Source organism: Mobula birostris, chromosome 32 (assembly GCF_030028105.1).
Source record: "Mobula birostris isolate sMobBir1 chromosome 32, sMobBir1.hap1, whole genome shotgun sequence".
NCBI lineage: Eukaryota > Metazoa > Chordata > Chondrichthyes > Myliobatiformes > Myliobatidae > Mobula > Mobula birostris.
Window position 1 is genome coordinate 30,775,229 of NC_092401.1, and position 9,773 is coordinate 30,785,001.

At 41.2% G+C, this 9,773-nt stretch overlaps 1 long non-coding RNA gene across 1 annotated transcript; it reads left to right on the top strand.

Moving 5' to 3' along the window:
- The first annotated feature begins 2,968 nt into the window (after positions 1 to 2,968).
- Positions 2,969 to 9,190, top strand: LOC140191138 (uncharacterized). Its single transcript, XR_011883761.1, has 4 exons — positions 2,969 to 3,015; positions 4,545 to 4,593; positions 7,911 to 8,024; positions 8,145 to 9,190. It is a non-coding gene; the product is annotated as an uncharacterized lncRNA (long non-coding RNA).
- The last annotated feature ends 583 nt before the right edge of the window (positions 9,191 to 9,773 follow it).

The window sequence follows — 9,773 nt, forward strand, 5'->3', positions numbered from 1 at the left end:
TCTATCCCTTACCAACAGAGCCATACCGCCGACTATGCCTTCCTGCCTGTCCTTCTGATACAAAATACATCCTTTGATGTTAAGCTCCCAACTATGGTCTTCTTTCAGCTACAACTCAGTGATGCTCACAATGTCATACCAACCAATATGTAATTGCGCTACGAGTTTGTCCACCTTATTCTGAATACTGCATGTATTTAAATACAGTACCTTCAGTCCTGCATTCTTCACCCTTTTGGATTTTGCCTCTGCGGTATGATTTAACAATGAACCAGAATTGATTAAAGAACGTAAGGTAAAAGAATCCTTAGAGGCAAGTAATCATAATATGATCGACTTCAACTTGAAATATGAGAAGGATTAGTTAAAGTCAGATGTATCAATGTTATAGTGGAGTAAAGGACATTACAGAGACATGAGAGAGGAGTTGGCCAGAATTGATTGGGAAAGATCACTGGCAGGGACATCAGAGCATCACTGGCTGGAATTTCAGGAAGCAATTCGGAAGACACCTGATATTTACTGGTTGGTGTCAGACTGTAAAAGGGGGAATTTGTTGAATGCCCACGAAATGGTTTTTTAGCGCAGCTTATGCTTGAGCCTACTCAGAGAAAGGCTATTTTAGATTGGATGTTGTGGAATAAGTCAGATCTTATTAGGGAGCTTAATGTAAAGGAAACCTTAGGAGTAAGTGGTCATAATAAGATTGAATTCATTCTGCAATTTGAGAGTAAGTATTCTGAAGCAAAGGTGACACAACCGTGGCTAACAAGAGAAGTCAAAGCCAACATAAAAGGCAAAGAGAGGGCATTTAATAGAGCAAAAATCAGTGGGAAATTTTTAAATACCAACAGAAGGCAACCTAAGAAGTCATTTAGAAGGTAAAGATGAAATATGAATGTACGCTCACCAATAATATTGAAGAGGATACCAAAATTTCTTCAGATACATAAAGTGTAAAAGAGAGGCGAGAGTGGATATCCGACCACTGGAAACAATGCTGGAGGGGAAGTAGTAGATGGTAGTAGTAGTAATGGCAGATGAACTGAATAAGTATTTTGCAACAGTTCTTCACTGTGGAAGACACTAGTAGTATAGTGGAAGTTCCATCAGTCACGGGTCATGAATTGTGTGAAGTTACCATTACTAGAGAGAATGTTCTTGGGAAACTGAAAGTTCTAAAGGTAGGTAAGTCACCTGGACTTACACGCCAGGGTCTGAAAGAGGTGGCCGAAGGGATTGTGCAGGTGTTAGTAATGATCTTTCAAGAACCACTCAATTCAGAAAATTGTGAATATCACTCCACTCTTCGGGAAAGATGAGAGGCAGAGGGAAGAAAATTATAGGCCAGTTAGTCTGGCCTCAGTGGTTGGGAAGATGTTAGAATCGATTAGTGAGGTTAAGGTCTCAGAGTACTTGGAGACGAACGATAAAATAGGCAGTAGTCAGCATGGTTTCCTCAAAGGAAATCTTGCCTGACAAATCTGTTAGAATTCTTTTGAAAAAAAAACAGGCAGGGTAGACACAGGAGAATTGGTTGATGTTGTGTACTTGGATTTTCAGAAGGCCTTTGACGAGGTGTCACATATGAGGCTGCTTAACAAGCTACTACCCCTTGGTTAAACAGGAAAGATTCTAGCATGGATAAAACCATGGCTGATTGGCAGGAGGAAAAGACTGAGGATAAAGGCAGCCTTCTCTGGTTGGCTGGTGTTGACTAGTGGTGTTCCACTGGGGTCGGTGTTGGGAACAATTCTTTTTAAGTCATATATCAATGATTTGGATGATAGAATTGATGGCTTTGTTGCAAAGTTTGCAAATGATATGGAGGGGCATGTAGTTTTTCAGAAATAGAGAGGCTACAGAAGGACTTAGACAAATTAGGAGAATGGGAAAAGAAATGGCAGATGGGATACAGTGTCGGGAAGTCTAAGGTCATGCACTTTGGTAGAGGAAATGAAAGGATTGACTATTCTCTAAATGGAGAGAAAATACAAAAATCTGAAGCACAAAAGGATTTGGGAGTCCTTGTGCGGGATTCCCTAAAGATTAGTTTTCAGGTTGAATCTGTGGTGAGGATGTGATGTTAGGATTATTTTAAGAGAACTGGAATATAAAAGCAAGGATGTAATGTTGAAACTTTATAAAGCACTGATGAGACCTCACTCGGAGTATTGTGAGCAGTTTTGAGCCCCTTATCGTAGATAAGATGTGCTGAAACTGGAGAGGATTCAAAGGAGGTTCATCAAAATGACTCCAGGATTGAATGACTTGTCATATGAAAACCGTTTGATTGCTCCGGGCCTGTATTCACTGGAATTCAGAAGACTGAGAGGTGACCTAATTGAAACCTGTCGAATGGTGAAAGGCCTTGATGGAGTGGATGTGGAGAGGACGATTCCTATGGTGGGGGAGTCTAGGACCAGAGGGGCATGCTTTTAGAATGGAGTTGAGGAGGAATTTCTTTAGCCAGAGAGTAACGAATCTGTGGAATTTGTTGCCACAGGTGGCTGTGGAGCCCAAATCTTTATGTATATTTAAGGCAGAGGTTGATGTATTCTTGATTGGTCAGGGCATGAAAGGATATGGGGGGAAGACAGGAGATTGGGGCTGAGAGGAAAATTGGTTCAGCCTTGATGAAATGGTGGAGCAGATGCAATGGACAAAATGGTGTAATTCTGCTCCTACAGCTTATGGTCTTAGGTCTGTATATGATAAACTGAGCTACAGCTACCCATGCAATTCAAAATGAATCATTGGGGACAGAGAACTGTGCCTTGGGGCAGCTTTTAGACAGGGAAAGGAAGAAGGCAATGGAGATGGGTAAGAATTTTAAAGTTGAACACTTATTAAGTCAGGATGCATTGTAAGTTGTTTGTGATGGTGTAACAGGACTTCCTCATATGTCATCTCTTCTGCAAACTTGTCTATGATGAAAGTTTGAAGCAAAGCGTTGAAATCATTGCAGCAGCGATACAAGATGATATCTAACTCCTTCCCCATTTGACCACTGAGGTAAGAACAAAAAAGTTCACTCTCTGCCATTTGTGATTTTATGACTAGACAACATTTGATTTTATTTTCCATTGAGAAGATAGTTTACTTGAACTAATTTTCAGGATCTGGACATCATTGGTAGAGTCCAACATGAATTACCCTCCTGAGCCATCGCCTTTAAATACTATAGTCTCTCTTGAAGTGATATAAAATGTTGGTAAGGCCTAATTTGGAGTATTGTGTACAGACAAAATACTCTGCAGATGCTGGGGTCAAAGCAACCCTCACAACACGCTGGAGGAACTCAGCAGGTCGGGCAGCATCCGTGGAAACGATGAGTCGACGTTTTGGGCAGGAACCCTTCGTCAGGACTGAAGAGGGAAGGGGCAGAGGCCCTATAAAGAAGGTGGGGGCAGGGTGGGAAGGAGAAGGCTGGTAGGTTCCAGGTGAAAAACCAGTAAGGGGAAAGATAAAGGGGAGGGGTAGGGGAAGCAAAAGGTGATAGGCAGGAAAGGTGAAGAAGGAATAGGGGAAAACACAATGGGTAGTAGAAGGAGGCAGAATAATGAGGCAGGTGATAGACAGCTGGAGGAGGGAGGCAGAGTGAAACTGGGATGGGGTTAGGAAGGGGGAGGGAATTACCGGTATTGTGTGCAGTTTTGGTCACCTTCCAACAGGAAAGATGTTAGCAAGCTTGAAAGAGTACAGAGAAATTTTATCAGGAAGACCTGAGCTATAAGGAAAGGTGAGTAGGTTAGGGCTGTATTCTTTCGAATGTAGAAGATTGAGAGGAAATTTGATAGAGGTATACAAAATTATGAGGGGTATAGATAGCACAAGTGCAAACAGGCTTTTTCCACAAAGGTTGAGTGGGACTACATCACAAGGTCATGGATTAAGGGTGAAAGGTGAGAAATTTAAGGGGAACATGAGGGGAAACTTCTTCACTCAGAGGACTGTGAGAGTGTGGAATGAGCTTCCAGCACAAGTGGCCCATGTGACCTCAGTTTCAACATTTAAGAGAAGTTTGGAGATGTACATGGATAGTATGGATATGAGTACTATGGTCCTGGTGCAGGTCATTGGGAATAAGCAATTTAAATAGTTTTCAGAATGGACTAGATGGACTGAAGGGTGTGTTCCTCTATGATTTTTAAAATTAGACATAATGGAATGGTGGAGCAGACTTGATGGGCTTAATGGCCTAATTCTGCTTCCAAGTCTTAAGGTCAAAGACTATACAGGGAAGTAAATTAGTTTTGAAGACTAGGCTAATACAGTATAACCTCCTTATAGTGAGGGTACCTATAGATACTTATATCCCATAATGCTTAGAATCTTCTTTTGAATTTAGGGCTTTGCAGACAGTGAACCCAGTACCATCACAATATGCCATTGCTAGTGCATGTCAGGAGATCTGAGTGTATGGCAGCACTAACACTAACACAGAGAACAGCGTGTGAGAATAGCTGACAAACTTTAAAATGAACCTACAGACTGTTTTCATTAAACTAGTGAAATTTCATCGATGTCTTTTGTCTTAACAGGATAGTAATCAATGTTTGACGTATTGTACAGCTTTTGTCAATAATTCAGGTAAAAATTCACAAATCTTTATTACCAGTGATGTACTGTTGACTGATCATTAAAGAGTTAAGATTTACAGGGAGAAGTTGGAAGAATTTAGTTAAAAAAAGATCACCCATGATTCTCTGGGCTAAATGGCCTAACTCTGCTCTTATAGCTGATTGTCTTATAGCTGATAAGGTGTATTGAAGAATGAGTCCAGAAACGTGCAGCTCCGTGTATCTGTAAAATAGTGAACAGACAGCATGCACCACTTTTCATTTGGGAAACAAAGGCTAAGGATTGAATTAATACTGTAGAGGTTTTTAACATCATGAAATGTTAGGAGGAGAGAATGGGAAAGAGTGGCACAACTCCAAATTCAAGTTTGTTGATGACACCACCGTCATTGGCTAAATTAAAGGTGGTGGCGAATCAAGATATGGGAGGCAGATTAAAAATCTAGCTGAGTGGTGCCATAACAATGACCTCTTACTCAATGTCAGCAAGACCAAAGAGCTGATTACTGACTACAGGAAGAGGAAACCAGAAGTCTAGAGAGTGGTGAATGTGTGGAATGGGCTGCCAGCAACGGTGGTGGAGGCAGATATGATAGAGTCTTTTAAGAGGGTCCTGGCCAGGTACATAGAGCTTAGAAAAATAGGAGGCTATGGGTAACCCTAAGTAATTTCTAAGGTATAGACATGTTCGGCACAGCTTTGTGGGCTGAAGGGTCTGTATTGTGCTGTAGATTTTCTATGTTTCTAAGCAGCAGTGCTGCCCATGGCACACCACAGGTCACAAGTCTCCGGTCTGAAAAATCGAATCCCCACAACCATCCCAGGTTTCCTTCCACCACCAATTTTATTCCTGGTTGACTTGCTTGCTCTGAAATGCACCCAGAGGACCCACAGTGTTTTGTAGCCATTATCTTTGTGAATAGAAAGTAAGTTCCTTCCTCTGTGTGCTGTTTAGCAGGAAGTTGGGTGTGTTTGATCCTTTGGGCTTTAATCTATGATACTTTGCATAACTATCAGATCTCAGCACAGCTCAGTCCATAAACAGCTCAACACACATACTCCGCACAACAGTGCATTATTTGCAGAGTGACAAAACAATCCAACAATTTGCATTTCTATAGCACCTCTGCATGTTGAACTATCCAATAGGACCACACCTTTTTTTACACCATATCATGGAAAGAGAAGTTGGAATCAACGACAAATACTTTGAATTGAAGTAGCAGCTGGAAAAATGGGTTGAAAAATGGCGGATGGAGTTTAATACAGACAAGTGTGAGGTATTGCACTTTGGAAGGACAAACCAAGGTAGAACATACAGGGTAAATGGTAAGGCACTGAGGAGTGCAGTAGAACAGAAGGATCTGGGAATACAGATAAAAAATTCCCTAAAAGTGGCGTCACAGGTAGATAGGGTCGTAAAGAGAGCTTTTGGTACATTGGCCTTTATTAATCAAAGTATTGAGTATAAGAGCTGGAATGTTATGATGAGTTTGTATAAGGCATTGGTGAGGCCGAATCTGGAGTATTGTGTTCAGTTTTGGTCACCAAATTACAGGAAGGATATTAATAAGTTTGAAAGAGTGCAGAGAAAGTTTACAAGGATGTTGCTGGGCCTTGAGAAACTCAGTTACAGAGAAAGGTTGAATAGATTAGGACTTTATTCCCTGGAGCGTAGAAGAATGAGGGGAAATTTGATAGAGGTATATAAAATTATGATGGGTATAGATAGAGTGAATGCAAGCAGGCTTTTTCCACTGAGGCTAGGAGAGGACATGGGTTAAGGGTGAGGGGGGAAAAGTTTAAAGGGAACATTAGGGGTGGCTTCTTCACACATAGAGTGGCAGGAGTGTGGAATGAGCTGCCAGACGAGGTGGTAAATGCGGGTTCTTTTTTAACATTTAAGAATAAATTGGACAGATACATGGATGGGAGGTGTATGGAGGGATATGATCCATGTGCAGGTCAGTGGGACTAGGCAGAAAGTGGTTCGGCACAGCCAAGAAGGGCCAAAAGGCCTGTTTCTGTGCTGTAGTTTTTCTATGGTTTCTACAGTTTCTTTCTAATTCCCAAGAAATTGGAGGGAGTCCTGGTGCACAAATGCCATTACAGGAGAGGATGGAGAAGGTTAAAGAGAATAGCAGAAATGCAGGCATAGGTGGAGGTTTTGGTGATGGATTAAAGGATCAAACTTCAGGAGTTTCCTCAGTGAAGGCCTGTACTGACTCAAAGCCTCAGATACCCGTTTCCAGTCCACCACTATTTAATTACATCTTAAGAGACGGAAACTTGCATTTCCCCGAATGAGACTGTTTATTCCTCTTCTCCTTTTTTGCTAACTATACAAAATCTACAGAGTTTTGATAACTACCAACAGCATAATTCCACATGTGAACCTTTATTTCTTGAAACTATCAGGATCTAATGCAGTTCAGAAAACACCACGGTTGGCTGGATGTTCCTGTGGGCATATTCAGATTATGGCAGATATAATTGCTGCTCCGCACAATCACAGTCAGAGTCACAGAGCACTACAGCACAGTGACAGGCTCTTTGGTTCATCTAGTCCATGCTGGCCTGATCTCTTCCCTAGTCCATCCACCTGCATCCAAACATATCCTTCCAAACCATCCCACCCATGAACTTCTTTTAACTGTTACAATAGAACTTGCATCTTTCATTTCCACTGGCTGCTTGTTGCACACTTGCATTACCCTCAGACTGAAGTCCTCGTCGCAATTCTCCTTAAGTATTTTATCTTTCACCCTTAACCCATGATATCTAGTTCTTGTCTCACTCAAACTCAGTTGCATTCACTCTATCTATACCCTTCATAATTTTGTGTGCCTCCTGAAATTCTCCCCTCATATGCCTACATTCCAAGGAATAAAATACTAACCTATTCAACCTTTCCCTATAGCTCAGGTCCTCAAGGCAATTCTTTCAAGCTTAGTGATATGCTGATTTATGAAGCCAATTTGCTAAAAGCTCTCTGTACATCCCTATCTAACTGCGATACTATTTTCAAGGCATTATGGATCTGTATTCCCAGCAACACACATCAAAGTTGCTGGTGAACGCAGCAGGCCAGGCAGCATCTCTAGGAAGAGGTCCAGTTGACGTTTCAGGCCGAGACCCTTTGTCAGGACTAACTGAAGGAAGAGTTTTTAAAGAGAAAGTAGATCTTTTTGGAAGAGCTGGGAACTTGAGGGATAAGGATAGCTGACAGAGACAAAATGAAGCTGAAAGCAAATCAGTTATTATCATATTGAATGCTGGGACTGAGTGGCCTACTCATGCTCCTATTTTCTATATTCTTAACTTCAGGATTCAAACAAAAGTGCTGGTCATTGATTGCAGGAATGGGAGTGCTGCACATGCTCCTATCTACAGTCTGTGCAAAAGTTTTAGGCACATGCGTATCTATATATATATATTTAGGTATGTATCGTAATGATATGTATTGCACTATACTTTGCCATAAAACATAAAAACTAATTTCATGACATATGTAAGTGATGATACATCTGATTTCAATATGTGTTTTCTATTGTGCCCCAGGAGTGGGAAGGGGACCTGGAGAAGGAAATCATGGCTGAGAAGAGGGGAAGGGAGAAAGGACAGAGCAGAAAGCACCAGAGGAACCTTGCCTGGCGTCTCAGGGCTGGGTTTGTCTGTACCTGCACCACTCTCCTGCCCTGGCATTTCCTTCTCTGCCACCTGTCCCACAATTCTCCCACAGTGCTACACCCTCGCCATTCCCAACATCTTCTGCTCCTGCCAGATTTGAGAGCTTCAAATTCCTAGGTGTGAACATACAGCCTATTATGGTCAAACCACGTAGATATGACTAATGTCTCTGCTTCGTCAGGACACTAAATAAATTAATCTCTTACCAGTTGTTATTGATGCACCACAGAAAGCATTCTGTCTGCATGAACAACAGGTTGGTACGGCAACTTCTCTGCGCATGACCACACAAACCGGCAGAGCACATCACAGCAACAAGCTTTCCCTCTATGGACTGTGATTATACTTCTTACTGCGTCAGTACAGCAGCCAGTATGATCAAAGATTTCATCCACCCTGAACATTCTCTCTTTTTCCCTGTTCCATAGGGCAGAAGACACAAAAGATTGAAGGCACATACTACCGGGCTCAAGAACAGGTTCTATCAGACTGTTATCAGACCCTTCAATGGACCTGATGTACAAAAATATGGACTCTTGCTCTTAGAATCTAACACAATCATTCATCTGCACCATACTCTTTTGGTAGTTCTTAGACTTTATTCTGTAATTGTTATTGTTCTACCTTATTCTAGCTCAATGGACTATGTAATATACAGTATACAACACAATCTTTTCACTGGACCTCCACATATGTGATAATAGTAAACCAAGGCCAAAACTTTCTTCTAAGGTCAGTACATCCTTTCTTGCAAAAGGAAATAAACCAGTATGCTGTCCTCCAGCTGTGCTTTTATCAAACCCTGTGCAGCCACAAAATTTGACCTCTATCACTCCTGTAAAAATAAACAATACCTGTATTCTATTTGCATTTTTAATAACTTACTTTGCATAGATTCTATATTTCTTTGAAAAAAAAAACAGAAAACTTCAGGTATGGAAGTTTGAAATGAAAACAGACAATGTTGGGAATATTCCACAGATTAAACAACATCTGTGAAGGAAATACAGCGTTAATTCATCAGGTTAATGACCTTGCTTTCGATTGAACTTTCTATGTTGTACAGTGCTTACAGAGTCACTGCATGTTTGAGTTTGTATGTTTATATTATGTTCTGCATTCTCCTCCTACTACAGGTTGATAGGGTGGTCTAGGAGATGTATGGCAAGTTGCCTTTATAAGTTGAGGCACTCTGTTTAAGAGCTATATTGCAGTTTTATAAAATACTGGTTATGCCACATCTGGAGTACTGCATTCATTTCTGGTCACCCCATTATGAAAAAAAACTTTGAAGAGTGTGCAGAGGAGGTTTATGAGGATGCTGTTTTTATTACAGGGCATGTGTTGTAAGGAGTATTTGGGCAAGCATGGAGTTTTCTTTTCTGGAGCAGAAGAGGTTGAGGAGACACCTGATAGAGGTTTATAAGTTTATGGGAGGCATAAATAGACAGCTAGTGTCACTTTCCCAGGTTCGCAATATCTAATCAGAGCATGTCCTGA